Source organism: Nuphar pumila, chromosome 7 (genome assembly GCF_984573655.1).
Source record: "Nuphar pumila chromosome 7, dmNupPumi1.hap1.1, whole genome shotgun sequence".
Lineage (NCBI taxonomy): Eukaryota > Viridiplantae > Streptophyta > Magnoliopsida > Nymphaeales > Nymphaeaceae > Nuphar > Nuphar pumila.
In genome coordinates, this window is record NC_143255.1 from 50,760,078 (window position 1) to 50,779,513 (window position 19,436).

The window sequence follows — 19,436 nt, forward strand, 5'->3', positions numbered from 1 at the left end:
CTCATTGCGAAGCAAATCCAGTGTAAAACTTGAAAATTTGATTTTGAAAGAAATCCAGATTATTTTTCTTGAGAAAATATTTCCAAATTTAGACTCCCGGGGTGAAAATGTCAATTTTGGAAACCCGAGGTTTGAAATTGATTTCTGAAAACTTTTAAAACTCAATCTGGATTGAAATTTATAAAACTGGAGTTCTGGACTTCGAAAATGAAATGAAATGTGATGAAATGTTATGAAATGCTAAGAAATGATATGAAATGATGAGAAATGACATGCGAAATGCAGACCCTGAATGGAGAATTTTAGATGTTAGACCCCGATTGGCAGCTGTACCAGTTTAAAAAGCATTAAAATTGATAAAATTTGCAAAATAGCTCAAGAAATGGTTTTCGGGACTCTACTGGATCAGAGTGACACTGAAAATTGAGGTTCGAGCTGGATTGAACTGAAATGAGCTGGATTGAGCTGAGTTTTAGAGTTTCAGAACTCAAATGAACTGACCAGGCACTGACTCAACTGACCTTTTCGACTGAATTTTCAAGAAAAGCTGCCATTTTTAGAGAAATGGTACGGAATGATCACTGGAGTGAAGTGAATTATGAACTTGAGCTGAAACAAAGGTCATTAATACTGAGGTGAACTAAAATCGAGGCTCAAACACTAGCTCAACTGACTAAACTTGGCTCAATTTCAGCTAGAAGAGCTAAAATGGACCAAAATGGGCTCCTAGACACTTGGAAATGGTTTTGTACTGAAACTGGAGTGTTTGAACTTCTGGTGAACTCAAGTTAGACTCTGGGAAACATGACTGACTGGGAATGACAGACTCGGAGACAATTGGTTTGGATTCAAGTGAGAAATGAGCTCATTTTTGAAGAAATGATCCCATTTTGGCAGGAATGGTCAGAAATGAAAATGGTCTGTTCATTGTGAGCTCAGATGAGCTTGAGATGACTGATATTCTAACTGTCTTGAACTGACCAATGAGCTTGGTTGACTCCGACTGACTGGGGTCCGGGATGACCTAGGGGTAAAATGGTAATTTTCCTAGTGAAAATGGGTAAAATGGTGATTTTTTGAAACTGACTCGAGGTTTGACTCCTACATTGACCTAACAAGGTTGGCACTGCACGAGGGGGGTTGTTTGAGAATGGATGTAGAAAATTTGGGGTGTTTACAGATGCCCCTCTTTGCTACTAAGCCGGCTTGAAGACGAGCTTAGTGGCAAAGAAAAACACACCAAATTTGGGCTATAAAAATGCCCCAGTTAGAAGGATCCGACTGGATATGAAGATATTAGCCCTGATGAAAATGGTAGATATGAAATGGAGAATAAAGAAGAAAAAAAAAATTTACTTCAAAAGAAGTGAGATTCAGGTTTTGCCCTTAACCTGGATGGGACGGGAAATACCTCGTGTAGAAACGAAGCTCAGGTTTGAGCCTTAACCTGACCGGGGAATGAAATACCTCATCAAAGGAGGCTCAGGTTTGTACCCTTATCCTGATTGGGAGGAAAATGAAATACCTCATCAAAGGAGGCTCAGGTTTGTACCCTTATCCTGATTGGGCGGAAAATGAAATACTTCATCAAAGGAGGCTCAGGTTTGTACCCTTATCCTGATTGGGCGGAAAATGAAATACCTCATCAAAGGAGGCTCAGGTTTGTACCCTTATCCTGATTGGGCGGAAAATGAAATACCTCATCAAAGGAGGCTCAGGTTTGTACCCTTATCCTGATTGGGTAGAAAATGAAATACCTCATCAAAGGAGGCTCAGGTTTGTACCCTTATCCTGATTGGGTAGAAAATGAAATACCTCATCAAAGGAGGCTCAGGTTTGTACCCTTATCCTGATTTGGTAGAAAAATGAAATACCTCATCAAAGGAGGCTCAAGTTTGTACCCTTATCCTGATTGGGTAGAAAAATGAATGGAATCCTCGAAGGAAGAAACCATGATGGAACCTTCGGATTTCCGCACAATGAATCCGATAGGGGTTTTGCAAAAGGATGAAATTGGGGTCCCTAAAGCTTGAAAAGGGGTTTGATTTTGGGCGCCTCATTACTGAGACTAAATAACTTTTGAAATTGGTGACCTTTTGCGAGAAAATGATTGGTGGCTTAACCTCAAGCCGAAATTGGACTGTCTATGGTGGGACAGTGGGGACACAGGGAAGTGTGCGAATCTGAGGGCCCATGCGCTCAGATTATACCAACAGAAGGGAAGGAATCTTGAAAACTCCCATTATCAAGTCCTTAAAAGGGATAACAACTGATGTCAGGATGCGCCAAAGATGAACCTCAAGCTCTCGCTTCACGCCAGGATAGCTAGAAAATATTGTCAAAATGTTAAAAATTATTGTTGATTCGAAATAATTGAAAGTGATGCACATTGCTTTGAAAATATTCCCTCTTTTCTACCTGAAGTATTATCTCTGACTGAGCTTAACTCCGTAGAATCAAGATTCGAATTCAAATTGCTTGCAATTGGCTTTCTTTCAAGGAAGCTATCAATTTCCTTGATATGAGCAAAAAAGAGAGTATTCTTGATATTGTGAGAGCAATTGGTGAAAGAATATTGATAATAGAATTTCACAAAATTAAAGAAGATTCTTTGGCAAATTTGGCAGTCTGATATCCTGGGATTCTTTTCTCATGATGATCTTTCTGCCCACTTTTTTTCTTTATTGGCAGAATTAGAGCTCTCTTGGGCTTTTGGGGATTTTATTACATCATCCTTCATTTTGGAGATGTCCTGACTTTTCTCTCTCTTTTTTTTGGAAGGGTACGTCACAAACTCCTTCATCTTGGAGATGTTCCGATCCTTCTTTTTCTCTCAGGGATTATATCGACAGTTATTGGTTCATTGGTTGGAAATCTCTTGATGATAGCGGAAATTAAATATCCTTTAGGGTTTGTCGGGAGGCTCATCGCAGTCGCCTTCATCTTGACGGTGCTCTGAACTTTCCCTGGAAGGATCCGTCACAAACTCCTTCATCTTGGAGATGATCCAAATCTTCTTTGGCCCCGGGGGTCTACTCGCCTAATTCGCCTTCATCTTGACGACAGTTGAGAGATCCCTTTTGCAGATATTTAATTGCAGCTTTAGGTGATTGAGGAGATATAGGGATTGAATGGATTTTTCTGTATCACCCAGGATATTTTGACTGCTTTATTTTCCAAGAATGATCTTTAAAAATGTGCCATTGACTGCGATCAATACCGATCACTTATGGCTTTGCAACAACATTGAATTTCCTTTGCTGGCCATATCGAGGATTTATTCTTCATCCTTTTGGTCGGCTAATAGAAAGAATTTGAATTTTGAATCCTTTTTCACGAAAGCTTTGACCTTTCAGAGATAATACTGAAGGTATTCTGAGGTAATGTTTTTGTGCAATAAAAATTTTGAAATCAACAAATATTTAATGACAAATTGACAAGATTTTCTTGAAATCCTTTGTGGAAGCGAGTATTTGAAGCACAACGTAACACATCCATGACAAAAATTTTCTTCTCCTTTCCCCAAAGGAGAAGATTCAGACATTGGAAATAGAAATTACTCCTCTCTTCCCTGAAGAGGAGGTGTTTGCAAAACGAACTTTCGAAGAGAAATTAAGCTTTCGTCAAAACTTCCTAACATTAGGCTTCTCTTATGGAAAGGGGGCCAGAATTGGTGAGGTTGGTAAATTGGTCATGAAGGAACGAGTTCATCACACTCTCCCTGAAAAGAGGGTCCTTCATGATGAAATGGCCTAGTACGAAATTATGGTCACAAGGAAAGCGAACTTCCGTCGAAGCTCTCCCTGAACTAAGGGTTCCTTGTATGAAATTGGAATTTTGTTTTGCAAACGGTTCACAAAGACACGAGTCCCTTCAAACTCTCCCTGAAAAGGGGCTAAGTGAACGAATTGGATAGCATGCGAAAAGAACGAGCTCCCTCAAACTCTCCCTATAAAAAGGGTCTCTTGCAAGAGAAATTTATTGGAATTGGTATTGGATGACCAAAAGGGTCAAATTTTGGAAATTGGAATTTTGAAATTTGATATTTGAAATTGAAAATTGGAAATTGGAGATTGGAAATTGATAATTGGAAATTGGAAATTGGAAATTGATTGGCTAACAAGGTCAAAATTGTGAATTGGTTTACTGAGAATGACATGGGTTCTATAGGGATTCCTTCTAAGAACGACATTGGTTCTATTGAGAACGACATTGGTTTCGCAGGGGTTCGACCTGGGTTCAACAGGGATTCAGCCTAAGAACGACATTGGTTCAATTGAGAACGACATTGGTTCACTAGGAACGTCATGGGTTCGATAGGGATTCAGCCTAAGAACGACATTGGTTCAATTAAGAACGACATTGGTTCACTACGAACGACATGGGTTCGATAGGTATTCAGCCTACGAACGACATTGGTTCAATTGAGAACGACATTGGTTCACTAGGAACAACATGGGTTCGATAGGTATTCAGCCTACGAACAACATTGGTTCAATTGAGAACGAGAACTATTATATAGACTTGGATTGCTTCTATGAACGGTTTCAGGATTATCCCCTTATCCTGAACGGGGATAGAAATTGGATGACTTGGCGGTCGAAATTGAGAATTTTGGTAATTTGAAAATTGGAAATTGGATGACCCGGAGGTCGAAATTAAAGAATTATGGAAAATGATTCAGGTTTATCCCTTAACCTGAAGGGGAAGTTCAGGTTTATCCCTTAACCTGAAAGGGAAATTCAGGTTTATCCCTTAACCTGAAGGGGAAGTGAATTTGATGCAAATGAATGTAAATGGATGCAAATGAATGCATGTAAATGTAAATGAATGCAAATGTATGCAAAATGATGTAAATGAATGCACATGTATGCAAAATGAGAGATTTGTTTGATCCTGCCTGCATACAGAATGTTTTGAAGACAAATTTTCAAAATAATGCCCCAGTGTAACTCGGAAAGAAGAATTTGACCAATATTGAAGAAAATATATTGAGGACTTACAAATGATGGAATAGAGGATTTAAGTATAGAAAATTTTCAAATGTTGAGCATTGATGGGGTCTGATAATTCCACACCATCGGCATTGATGAGCAGATATGAATTGTGAGGTAATGCTTCCTCGACAATATAGGGCCCTTCCCAATTCGATGACCATTTGCCACCCGGGCGGTGCTTGAGATAGGTCGTTGATCTGATCACTAGATCATTGACTCAGAATTTCCTTTGAATGACAAATTTTGCATATTGCCTGGCTATCCTCTGACGATATGATTGAGCATGCTCTACTGCTCTGAGTCTTCTTTCATTGAGCAAATCAAGTTGTACCAGTCGCTGCTGCTAATACTGATCAAGCGGTAACTCCAGCAGTGATGCGAAATTCAAGGTAGGTTTCTGAACATGTAGAGGCAGCACTACTTCAGTTCCGTAGGCAAGTTCTGACGTTGTAGCATTAGTTGGAGTACAAATGGTGATTCTGTATGCCCATAATGCATCATGGATCTTCTCATGCCAATTATGGCCTGTTTCCAAGGTTCGCTCCAGGATTCGAATCAAAATTTTATTGGCGGCCTTTGCCTGACCATTCCCTTGAGGATAATAGAGAGCGAAGAAATGATGTTGAATTCTGAACTTCGAGCCAAATGTCCTCATTCTCTTATTCTTGAAATGACTCTCATTGTCTGACACGATATCGTGCGGTATGCCGAAACAACAATATTCTTATGGATGAATAAGACCATGTGTCGACCTTCTATTATACGCAAAGTGATAGCTTCGACCCATTTAGTGAAATATTCTGTTGCGGCAAAAAAAATATTTGTAGCTGTTTGAAGCAGGAGTGATGGGGCCCACAACATCAAAGGCCCACATAGAAAATAGCCATGGAGAGATGGCGATTCGCAAATATGTTGCTGGCGCATGAATAGAAGGTGCATGTATCTGGCATAGAGCACACTTCTTCACAAAATGGTAGCAATCTTGTTGCATAGTCTTCCAATAAGATCATGCCCGGATGATTTGCTTGATAAGAGTTTGGTAGCCGATGAGTCTACTGCAAATGCCTTCGTGAACCTCCTGGACAACTTCTTTGGCTTCATCTTCGTCTAGGCATCTGAAATATTTAGAACTGAATCCACGATGATAGAGGACATCGGCAATAATAAAATATCGGGCAGACACATGCCAAATCGCTCGTTACTCTTACCAGTGATATTCTAAGAGAAGGAGACAGATGTCTTCTTTTTTATGGGAGCCTTTCTGAAACAGTCCTTAGCTTGCTCAGACATCATCCTAATCATCATTTTCTTGAACATCTGATATGTAGTAGGATCAATGCCATCCCTATCATTCAAACTCTGTCTTCTGGCAAATCTTGGAGAATCCATTTCTTCTTGCCTGCTTCTAAAATCACTGATGCCCTGATACAGTGGTGTCTTCTTGCTTGATCTGATCTGAACCACTTGGGAATACTGATGCTCTTTGTAGAATGGATGATTAAATTTCGATGATAAAGATTCAAGATAGAAATGAATATAGTAAAAATATTTGATGAGAATTTGATAGATAATTGAAAGAACATCCCATTACTAGGGATTGGGTCGCCGCTGGAGTCACGACAATTATGTTGTCATTCTTTACAAGGAGAACGAACAACTACAAATATGCCTTGTCACCTAGGCGAGGTTATCAAACCATGATAGAATGAAAATTGAAGGATTTTTTTTTTTTTTTTTTGAAGGAAAAATATGATTGCATCAATAGTGGACTTGAGAAAGAGGGAGTATATAGACAGTCTGTCACCACTCTTAACGATCAACAGAGACACGAGGACCAAGGAAAAGAGTGAGAATGATGAAAGAATCCCAGCCATATATGGCAGAATGGTATGCTCCGGACCACTATGCTGATGTAAGGTCAAACTTTGGCATAACCCCTGATAGTAGCCGAGCTTCTACGCGCTTTTGTCTCTGAGAGAATTGTCTGATGCATCACTCTGTACAGGAAAATGGGCCAAGTAGCTTGAATCTCTTGCCATATGCATAGGTGTATCTGGGAGGCGATAATTCTCGATCAAAATAGTCCCACACCACTTCTTCTTCCTGCAGATAGTCGATCAGGAATCGGTACCGCGCAACTGGAAGGAGCTCCTTACCGTTGTATCTGAATAAACTAGCTCTGGTTGGTACATGCTGAAGGAACCAAGATTGAAGAGCATAAGTACATCCCTCGACTAAGATGGACTCTCCAAGTGTGAAGCGGGTCTGTCCTCTGTATAGAAAAGCAAGCGCGGCCATGGCTATCGAGAGACGGCTGGTCTGTCGACTTCCTCATCTTCTCAAAAGCTGAACTATTCTGACATCCACTTAATTCTGTCCATCTGGAAAGAAAGCAAGTCCCACAGTACATAGAACCATCGCATGTTGAATTCTCTCTTGAGCTGTTCTGGACAGCGAGTTGACTTCTGCAAATTTTCCATGCTGTCGGTAGATCTCGATCAGGCTCACGTACTCATTCTCGTTTTCTTCAATCAGTGGCAAAGACTTGCCCCCTGTCATACGAGCTACGACATCTTTAGGGTCCAGACCCTTGACATTGATCAGAAATTGCTGCTCTAATGGATCTCCAGGCTGATCGGCTGGCTCAGGTAGTCCCATAATCTCTGAAAATTCATCCATCAGTAGTGTCATCTCGCCCCACGGGAACCAGAACGTGCAAGTGCACGGATTCCACCGCTCTGCCAGTGCATGAATCAGATTGTCGTTGACTGTCAACTTTCCCACTGCAGATGCCAATTCCAACCCACAATCGCTCAAGTGGTCCAGAAACATACGAGAGAAATTTTTGAACCAGACATAGTACCACCGGGGGAAGAAGGGTCCGGTGCTAAGAGATCGATGCTCAGGAAGACTTTGTCGCACCTCATAGGAGATGTGACCCTCAGGAAAAACCGAATCGAGCTGACTGGATGCCATTGGACTGAAAGACAAGAAGACTGGAATTAGACTTTGGAAAAATATAAGAAACTTGAAAATTGCAGGCAGGATAAAATGAAAGCTGGAAATTCGAAGTCCAGAGGAACGAAAGAATGGAAAATTTCCTGGAGTTTTGAAGGAAAAGGTGGATAATTTAGAAAAATCGTCCAGGGTTTTTGAGAAAAAGGAGATATTTCATAAAAGATGAAAAATGAGGTATTTTGGAAAATTGTTTAGTATTTTGGAAAACTTGGGAAAAATATGAGAAAATAAGGCGAAAATGAATATCATATATTCAATTACAAACAATTATGCACATACAGCAATCCCTAGGAAGCCAACTCTAAATGCATTGATTTTGAAAGAGCTTTAGGACCCTAATCCTGACTCTAGGCTTAGATCAACTGTGTCCAATCATGCTATGCCGATATACTCGAGCCAAGGCTCGATGTACGTGGCATAAAACTCATCTCCGGGTCTAGGCTTGTGTTTTCCCAACATCCTTGAGCGCCTGCCGATATACGTTGGACTATGGCCCTTGGTACGTGGCAGGGGGGCGTTAGCCCAAATAAGTGGCCCAGTTGTGAGGCTCTGTCCCGAACTATGGTTCTGGAAGAGAGCCCAGCAACGTGAAGACCGGGTAGACATAGGTGGGGTGGTTTTTGAAATATGATCACATGCAGGCAAACAGAGGGCTCTAAGTCCTAAAGAGATAGAATTTCGAAAACTTTTGAAGAAGCAAACATTGTTTTCATACCAGTCCTAGATTGAGGAGTGTTGTATTTCAGACCTAAGTCTAAGTGAGCATGCATAATTCTCCTCAATATGGTCCTACCAAACCATGCCTAGTCTATATGCAATCCATGTCAGCTGGGTTCAAGTCTAGGCTCCTAGGTTCACATGATATCAGAAATTAAAGCTGACATTTCATAGAACATAATTTTGACAATTGGGCTAAGTTAAAGCACATAATTGATCAGGCGAGGACAGGTCCCATCACGGTCGCCAAACCTGTTATCATCGCAAAATTTTTCCCCTCCCTTGCGAGAGAGAAACGAATTTCGCAAGTCAAACTCGACCAAAGTTTTGAAAATGATTTTTGAAAATTTACTCGCCTCCGTTTTGAAAATTTGCGGGAAAATTCCGTGGAATGGGATCCGCCTGTCGGTACGAGGTTCAACCGTTCTTGGCGCCTTTACCAGGGGTAATTAAACCAAGGATCAATTATGGGCTCTAACTTGACTCAAATAGCTAAATTATGCTCTATTTTCCTAGAATGCACAAAGAATCAGGCTTGTGCTATGAAATTTTGAAAATAATGCAAGTTTGAGAAAATATGATGTTTGCTTTGGAAAATTGAAATATGCTGGAAAAATGATTAAAAAAGTACTTCAAATTGAATCCTTGGGAAAATCATTGAATTTCATTGGAAATCAGAAATTTGCATTGGAAAGTGATTTCTCAAGAAAACTTGAACTTTGGAAAATCGATTTTGAAATTTGGAATTGCTTTTATGAGAAAATGGATTTGAGAATCTTGAGAAAATCTAAGAAATTTATTGGAAAATGACTTTTGAAATGGAAAATGAATTCTCAAGAAAACTGGAAAATATGAGAAAATGAATTTCTGAAAACTTGGGATTTTGAAATTTGAGAATTCGAAAACATAGGAAAATCTTGATTTGAAATTGGGAAATGCTTTGAAATCTCATTTGAAAGTTTGGAATTCTGAGAAAATCCAATCCTGAGAAACTTGGAAATTTTTGGGAAAACTGATTTATCTAAAATTGAAATTAGAAAAATGAATTTGAAAATAATGCAATTTGAATGATATGAATGAATGAATATGAATTTGAAAAGGGAATTTCAATTGAGAAATTGGGAAATCCTTTTAAGACTTTGAAAAATGCAGTGCATTTTGAAGTTAGCCTAAGTGTGTAGGCTGAATGTGGCTAATACGAAGATCATAAATCTTGGTTTTCTTCGTATTCTGACTATGGCCATAAATACGAATCCCACCGAGTTTATAAACTCCATAAAAGCTTGTGCACGTGCCATTCGTGTAAACCATAGTGAATTTGAAACAAATATGCATGAATCATACATCACATATTAAAATTTGCATAAATTAAACTATATGCAATGCAACCCTATTCTAAGCAGAAATGTAACTCTTATTCCAAATTATTACATTTGATGTTACATTGAATTGAAATAAAATAAGAAAATAAAATCTTCTTCTTGAATATTCCTGCAAAACTAGAAAACAAGGTTAGCACAAAAATGTAGGTTTTTCTGAATTTATCCGAAAATATGAGAAATTATCGGATATTATTCAGATATAAACCCAAAATCATACCCCCTTTGATATAAACATGAGAAATAATGAATAAATTTTGAAAATAAACTTGAAAATTCGAAATTGGGGTCAAAATGACCAAAATACCCCTGATGACCTTGAAATCAGGGTTTTCTGAAAGAATTTTTGTAAATTTTGAAAATTTGAAAATCAAATGAAATAAATCAAACATAATATGATAAAATATGATGATATGCATGAAATTTTGGAGAATTAGAAATTGAAATTTCGAAATTTAGGTCAAAATGACCAAAATACCCCCAATAACAAGACTATGGCCTTGAAACCAGGGTTTTCTGAAATAAATTTTGCAAAATTGAAAAATATGAAATGCAAAGGAGATTAAAATTAACCCTAATATGATTCTACATGCTTATGTACATGATAAAAACCCTAAAATGGCGAAAATATCATAAAATATCGAATTTAACCTGATTTTCGCTTGATTTTCGCTTCTGAATTTAAAGATAAACTAACACATGGAGCAAATGAACTTGGAATTAAACCAAATTTGGCATGGACACCTAAAATAACCCTAAAAATAGAATGGAGCTCGAAAATCTAATTTTTTTTGTATTTTTAAATATGGAAATTCAAATAAAAACCCTAAATTTCATGATTTTTGCCTAAAATATTGATTCTAAAGGGGATTTAGGATATCAAACTTCCATAAAAATTTCCCAAATTTTATGGGATGACAGTTGACAGTAAGGCAAGGATTTTTTCCTTTTACACTTTCTGGTTTTGACCTATGGTCGGAGCTGTACCACTCCGGCAAGTCGGATCGGAATCCGGCGACTCTAGTAAATGAAGGAAACAGACAGGTTTCGGTAGAAAATGTGGTAAAAATGGCAGACAGATGGTAAAATGGCTGAAATTGTGGGAAAATGTCTCTGACAAACAGAGGAAGATTTGATATTTTGACACTATTGGGATTCGGGTTACGGTTTGGAAAAGGCCATACTGTTATCAGAGACCTAAATCTCTGAGATTTCTGGACATTGGAATCTGTTAGACAGAAATAGAAAATTCGGGAAAAATAATGGAACAGATCTAAAAATTCCCAAATTTTGGGAAATGACAGGAAATCATGTTAGGAACAACTTTCATGTTGAAAGTTTTTGCAGAAGGACTACATATTTGGAGGAGTCGGTGCATTAAGATCTGTCTATATCCTGACAAAAGAAAATCGAGATTTTCCCAGGGGTCTGAGAAATCCGATTTTTTACAGAGGTCAAAACTGACTGGAAAAACCTCAAAATTTCCAGATCATTAGTAGATTCAATCATGAATCTACTGTGATTTTTGGAGGACGATTTGGATTTCTCATGAGGGTAATGCCGGAGGTTCTTGTCTGCTAAAGCGCAAACTGGAAATTTAAAAAGACAGAAAACCCGATATAGGGTTTGATTTGTTTAATAGGGATGTAAAGCTCAAATGGATTTCAATTTTTTGCAGGATATCACAGACAGATAATTGTAACTATCACAAAAATTTTAGGATTTTTGAACGAAAAGTTTTATATGAAATCATAGCTAAAGTGGATATCTAAAATAAAACATGATGAACTATCAATTAAATTGAGCTAAATAACAAGAAACGGAGAAATGAGACTAAATGCAATACATAAAACATAAAATTTATCTAAAACATGGAATGAAACATGAAAAATTCAAGGAGACACAAATCATATTTATTTTTATGGCTATGAGAAGGGAGGATCTGGTCCATTGATTGGACGGATCATTTTCCCTCAATAGCAACAACATGAAACAAGGAAATCAAATGAAAATAATAATAATAAAAAAAACAAAAACAAAATGAATATCTTACCTTGGGTTAGTTTGGATCAATTGAAGGAAGATGACACCAACTGAAAAGGGATGCTTCCTTGTATATGCTGGACCAGCTATTGGGCGTGAAGGTGGTTGAAGTTGGGTAGGGGTCCGGCTAGAGGAGCTCTTGGAAGAGGTGACTGTTGCAAGATGAAGTTCGATGATGGCTGCTGTGGAGGTGGCTGGAACCGATTGCAGAGAAGGCTTCCAAAGTGCTGGGGGTGTTGAAGCTGTGGTGGAGATGTTGGAGCTGTTATGCTGCTGTGGAGGTGGTGAAGGTGGAGCAATGGAGGTTGATGTTGATAGCTCAAATCCGAAGGAGCTGCCAAGGAAGCACCGGCTGGGAAAGATGGGGGTGAAGGAGGAAGCTTGGTTGCTGTGGTGGCTGAAGCTAAGGTGCTGCTGGAGGTTGGAAGGCTGCTGTGGCTGTAGCAGCCAAGGAGAGAAGAAGATAGCTAAAGGGAGAGAGAGAGAGAGAGGGAGATGGGTTAGAAAGATGGGGGCAGCCGTATGGCTTTTTTCCTTCTTTTTTTCTTTTTGTTTTAGAACTTAGGTTTTAATTCCTTCCATACTTAGGTCTTTCTAGGTTTAATGAAAAGAAATCTCCAAGAGGTTTACGTGAATGGCTGGGCAAGAGGGAAAGGAAGGGAGGAAGGAAGGGAAGAAGGAAAGAAGAAAGGGAAGAAAAGAAAGGAAAGAAAGAAGAAAAAGAAAAGGAAAGAAAGGAAGAAGAAAGGGAAAGAGAAAGGGGAAAAGAAAAAGGAAAGGAAGGAAAGGAGAGAGGGCTGGAGGTTTGGGTGACCACCTTGTGGGTCCCACCTCCTCTCTAAAAAAAATAAAAATAAAAATAAAAAAAATAAATAAAAATCAATAAATACAACAATAAACAAATAAAAAGAAGCATCTTTTTTTTTTTTTAATAAAATAAAAATGCAAATGAATGGGCCATCTCAGAGCGGGTCCAAATTTTGATTTTGAAATTCATTTTGACGATTTGAGGGGTAAAATAGTCTTTTTAGAAAATTTCCAGACGAAACGAGCTATTTTTGGCAGTTTTTGAAACGAGCTCCGATTTTAAAGTTCAATACCTCGTTGCGAAGCAAATCCAATGTAGAATTTGAAAATGTAATTTTGAAAGAAATCCAAATTGTTTTTCTCGAGAAAATGCTTCCAACAAAACGAGCTATTTTTGGCAGTTTTTGAAACGAGCTCAGATTTTGAAGTTCAATAGCTCATTGCGAAGCAAATCCAGTGTAAAACTTGAAAATTTGATTTTGAAAGAAATCCAGATTATTTTTCTTGAGAAAATATTTCCAAATTTAGACTCCCGGGGTGAAAATGTCAATTTTGGAAACCCGAGGTTTGAAATTGATTTCTGAAAACTTTTAAAACTCAATCTGGATTGAAATTTATAAAACTGGAGTTCTGGACTTCGAAAATGAAATGAAATGTGATGAAATGTTATGAAATGCTAAGAAATGATATGAAATGATGAGAAATGACATGCGAAATGCAGACCCTGAATGGAGAATTTTAGATGTTAGACCCCGATTGGCAGCTGTACCAGTTTAAAAAGCATTAAAATTGATAAAATTTGCAAAATAGCTCAAGAAATGGTTTTCAGGACTCTACTGGATCAGAGTGACACTGAAAATTGAGGTTTGAGCTGGATTGAACTGAAATGAGCTGGATTGAGCTGAGTTTTAGAGTTTCAGAACTCAAATGAACTGACCAGGCACTGACTCAACTGACCTTTTCGACTGAATTTTCAAGAAAAGCTGCCATTTTTAGAGAAATGGTACGGAATGATCACTGGAGTGAAGTGAATTATGAACTTGAGCTGAAACAAAGGTCATTAATACTGAGGTGAACTAAAATCGAGGCTCAAACACTAGCTCAACTGACTAAACTTGGCTCAATTTCAGCTAGAAGAGCTAAAATGGACCAAAATGGGCTCCTAGACACTTGGAAATGGTTTTGTACTGAAACTGGAGTGTTTGAACTTCTGGTGAACTCAAGTTAGACTCTGGGAAACATGACTGACTGGGAATGACAGACTCGGAGACAATTGGTTTGGATTCAAGTGAGAAATGAGCTCATTTTTGAAGAAATGATCCCATTTTGGCAGGAATGGTCAGAAATGAAAATGGTCTGTTCATTGTGAGCTCAGATGAGCTTGAGATGACTGATATTCTAACTGTCTTGAACTGACCAATGAGCTTGGTTGACTCCGACTGACTGGGGTCCGGGATGACCTAGGGGTAAAATGGTAATTTTCCTAGTGAAAATGGGTAAAATGGTGATTTTTTGAAACTGACTCGAGGTTTGACTCCTACATTGACCTAACAAGGTTGGCACTGCACGAGGGGGGTTGTTTGAGAATGGATGTAGAAAATTTGGGGTGTTTACAGTTACCCCATTCAGTTGAAGTATCTCTCCTGTCCCATCCCGGTTTCGAGAAATCCGTGTGGTTGTTCCCACTCAAGTTAAGGGTCAAAACCTGTATTTTCCGCGAGAGGTCATTAAATTCAAAAGCTATTTCAGTCTCAGCCATGAGATGCCCAAGATCATCCCTTTTTTAAAGCTTCAGGGAATTCTATCTTCCTCCTTTCGCAAACCCCTTTCGGATTTGTTCGTCCAAACTCCGAAAGTCCCATCATGGTTCTTCCCATCGAGGAATTCATGCTTTATATATATCCATCCAGAATAAAATCATACTTGAATATCATCTCACGAGGCATTTTCCAAAATGTCCCATCAAGGTCCTCATGTATAAATTTCCCCATTCAGGTTGTTTCGATATATCTTCGTCCCATCCAGGTTAAGGGCTAAAACCTAAGTCATTCCAAAAGATTGATCTCGTCTCACCCACAAGACTTGATCTAAATTCCTTATCTTTCATCATTTCGATATCATCACCCAAAGTCCCATCACGATTTCCTCATCTCTATTATTCAGTCATATCATTTTCGAGGATTTCGTCTCCCTCAAGCCATTCAAGGATAAAGTTTTAAATCTGAAAAACATGTCTTTTAAATCAAATTCTTCCACACCCAGTTCAGATCTGCTGACTGGGGCATTTTTCAAAATTTGGAGTGTTTTCTTTGCCACTAAGCTCGGCTTTCAACCAGCTTAGTAGCAAAGAGGGGCATCTGTGAACACCCCAAAATTTTCAAAATCTTTTAAATATTCCCTTTCTGCCCCTAAATTCATTTTTTGAGCAAATGGGTCATTTCAAATCTAAATTCCAGTCCATTGCTCTAGTTTTATTGAAATTAAATTCATTTCATATGTTTAAATTGATTTTGGATCTGGATCCATTGTCAGATCAAAATCTAAGTCTTCTTGTTCAAATTTTAAATTAAAAATATAGAAAATACCAAAAATATCCTTTAAATAGCTCGGATAGTCCATTCGACATCCGTTTGGGTCCATCACATTGTATTTCTCGATTCGAGTGTCAAAACTCGAACATTTTTTCAAAACCTGGGTCCAAAACCATTTTTGAAGAAATTTTCTCGAAATAACTTTTTAATCTCGAAAAAATTCCCTTTTTGTAAATATTTTTGCAAAAACACAAAAAAAATAGTTTTAATCTTTGTTTTCTCATGAAAGTTTAGGATTTTATCCTAAAAATACAAAAAAATTGAAAACTAAACTAAAAACCAAAAAAATTGGAAAATTTACGAGAAAAACAAATGAGTTTTAGCTTTTAAAATCATCTTTTACTAAAAACCTCATTTTAGAAAAACACCTTTTGAAAATCTTTTTTTGAAAGAGCCCTTTTTCGTAAATTGGTGGCTTAGGGTTTTCCTTCGTAAGAGAGGAGAGGGCGGCGCCTCTTAGGGAGGAGAGTCTTCCTCCATGGCCGACCCCCCCCCCCCCCCCATGTGCGACCTCCATCACAGCCTCCATCTCCCGTCCATCACCAACAGAAACTTGCTCGACCCTCCGATCATCCACCCTCCAGGAATCGTCCATCGATTCCCAACCGTCTTCAGACCCTTCCTCCCCTCTCTATAAAAAGAACGCAAGAAGGGATGAAAAGGGGGGGAAGAGGAAAAAGAGATCAGTGAACTCTCACGAATGAGATCAACCCTTGGCGTCGAGCAATACTCTTCTATCGCCCATTGCTCACCTTTCCGTCCCTCCAACCTTTGCAGAAGCAAACCGCAGAGTTCTCTTCCCCAAGCGGCTGAAGATCGGCTACGACTCCGAAGGTGCCACCCCCCCTATTCAGTTAAGGATTGACAATCGAAACTTCCTTCCTCTCTATATAGAGAATACGCAAAAGGAGGAGGAGGAGGGACGACTCAGGTATCCATCGCTTCCTTATCCTTTTCTGCGGACCTCATTTCCTCAGCTCCTTTTTCGTGGTGTGGCGAAGGAGCACCACCCTGCGGTGTATACCCAAGCAACACCCTTCCCCATTCAATCGAGACCCTGTGGCGGGACAAAAGAGGATCCTCTACCTCCTTCAAGAATCCTGCAACAAAAAAAAAAGAGACAAAGTAGAAACAAGGAACGAAGTTCATCAAAAAAAAAAAAAACAGGAAAATCCCATTTCTGAATCCAATCGTCGTAAGTATTCTCTCTTCCCTCTTCGATTTTCGATTTCTTTTCTTTCCCTTTTCTTTTATTTTTTTTATTTTTGCCCATTTAACGCATTAGTGGTGTTGTTGGGTCGCCTGTGCGACGCCAACCCACCTCTCTGCAAAATCAATAGAATGTTCGTGTTCTAACATCTCGATTTCATATTTGCATTGTTACTCTCTATAAATTTTTTTTTCTTTTCTCTTTCTTTTCTTTCTTCGTGATGGCCTCTTTTGAATTCAATACAATGAACATTCAAATGGATCCGACATTGGATCGGGTTTTCATTCTGTCGTGATCTTTGATTTATCTCACATTTCGTTTATCACTCACTCTGTGTAACCATCTCTGCGTTTCATTTTTTTTTCTTGATATGACATTCGGTAATTTGTTTGTTGTTTCGTTCTGCTGAAGCTTCATCTCTGCTATTCATGTCCAATATAGTCAGGATACATTCAATAGATTAATGCTCATTTTCAGTTGAAATCTATGATACGTTGTTTGGTGTTCATTTTTTTTTTATTAATTCGGGGTTCACCACGATGTAAGCGACTTTAGCATTTCTGGAGGTGGTCGCTGTTAAGGGTGGGAAGGCTTTTTCTGAAGAAGAATCCACTGTTCTTCAGTTATGATCATTACATCTTAGATATCGGCAATGTTGAGGGTTGTTTGTGTTTGAAATTCTGTGTTAAATGGTCTAAATACCCATCTTGATATGCGATCATACCATTGCCACTCTCACTAGCCATTGTCACTTTGCATCACTGCCATAGTTATTATATTTTGTGTCTGTTATATTCATTCACCCATGTTAGGCTACGCACAGAGGATAGGCAAGAGATTATCCTTTCCATCGGTCTTTCCCGCAAGCTTCAACAGATGACATACAGTGGATTTATTATCATGGCAGAAGGAAGGTACAAGGCTCTTTGCAGATGAGGAATGTGATTAGGGGCCCTGAAAGCCATCTACAGGCTTCTAAATTGCAAATATCTGATTGAAAATCATTCTGAACAACCTTTTTGGAAGGGGGCAAGCATAAGGAAATCATCGCCAGCACTCATAATGAATGGTATCGATCTTATTAACTAAAGATCCGGAAATTGAAACTCTAACTTAGCATAATTAATGATTCAGAATACCCTTTTTCCATCTCATCCCCATCAAAAGAGTTCAGGAACAAGGGAATGATGCTGGCATTGTTTTTTTTTTTTCGTAAGTCATGATTGCTAACACTTTCTATCTTGGATCATCATTGTTGTATCTGTCATTTGCGATAACCAAATTTTTTTCTTACCTCAAGCCCTCTCGGTGGGTATGTGATTTAATGCATTTGGAGATTATTATAGAATTTGAAAGTGCAGAAAAGCTAACTTGGTTGCTCTTTTCTCTGCAGGAATCCGTATGATGGTTAGTTGCTCTGAGGTATAGTGCACTTACTAAGTAAATCGCTTATGCATGGTGCTGAACATCCGTGGTCCCCTCCCCTTCTGTTTTCTTTCTTTCTGTGAATATGTGATTCTTTACATAAGTGCCTCCACCTCAGTCACCCAGGCAATTACGTCTGTTTTGTTATACGTTGTTTCAAGCATCATCATACTGGTTCACTATAAGTGATATTTAAAGGTAGATGTATCATACAGGAATACAGTAAGATTTTCATTGGGGATTAATTGGTTAGTGACTCAAAATCAGTCTAAACTATGTACAAATCCCTGATAGGTTCAGATAAAAAAAAAATGGCAGTCATTAGCACCTTGGATCAGTAATGAATCTAGGCTTTGATATACAAATATATATGTCACCATCCGGTTTACTTGTCAGCTTCAAGAGTTGTTTTGTGGAAACCTAGCACCAGTCCTTAGTTCTTAGATGAGCAGTATAACTTCTCCAATTTGTAAATCATCATTACCCGATTTCATTATATCTGTCAATATCCTGTAATTTTACAAGGTACCAATGGTAGATGCGGTGGTTGAGGCTTTTACGCCAAATCACCTTCTGTCTGTTATCTCACTTACCATTATTTTTGGTGATGTCTGTTACTGGGAGAAGCGTTTTCTGGAAGTTTCTATTGAAGTTGTTTCATTCATGAGTTGGTATAATAATATAATCGTCACTTTGGATCTGGGCTATTCAAGATCTTTGACTGGCAGTATTCTCCATTTTCAGTGAAATCGCTTCTGACAGAGGATTGGTATACCTCTGAGTTTGAGTCCTCTCTGCAGTGGATGTGCGCGAGCTAATCTATTTCCAATAAGAATATTCATTGAGTTGTTCTCAACATGGCAGTTGTATGCTAGATAGAATACAAATGGTTGATGCCCTTTTGATGTGCGAATAAAAAGAGAAAATATCAGGAGATATCCTCAGCTGTTCGGACACCTGAAGAAACTACAAAATGAGGTTTTTGCTACTTTATCCCACATTTATTTAGATACTTATGCTTGTTGGTTCTTTTGATTAACATGCATGCGAAATTTTTTTTTTATATATATATATATCATGCACATGCTTTCGTCTTAATTTTAGATGCTTTAATCATTCATCTCATGATCATCATCCACAAGCATGCTTATGCTCACATATGTGCAAAACTCTCTCTTGTATATGTTTGAACATATGCTCATGCATATGTGCTGGCGTGTAATGGAATGACAGTAAGTACCTCTGAGTT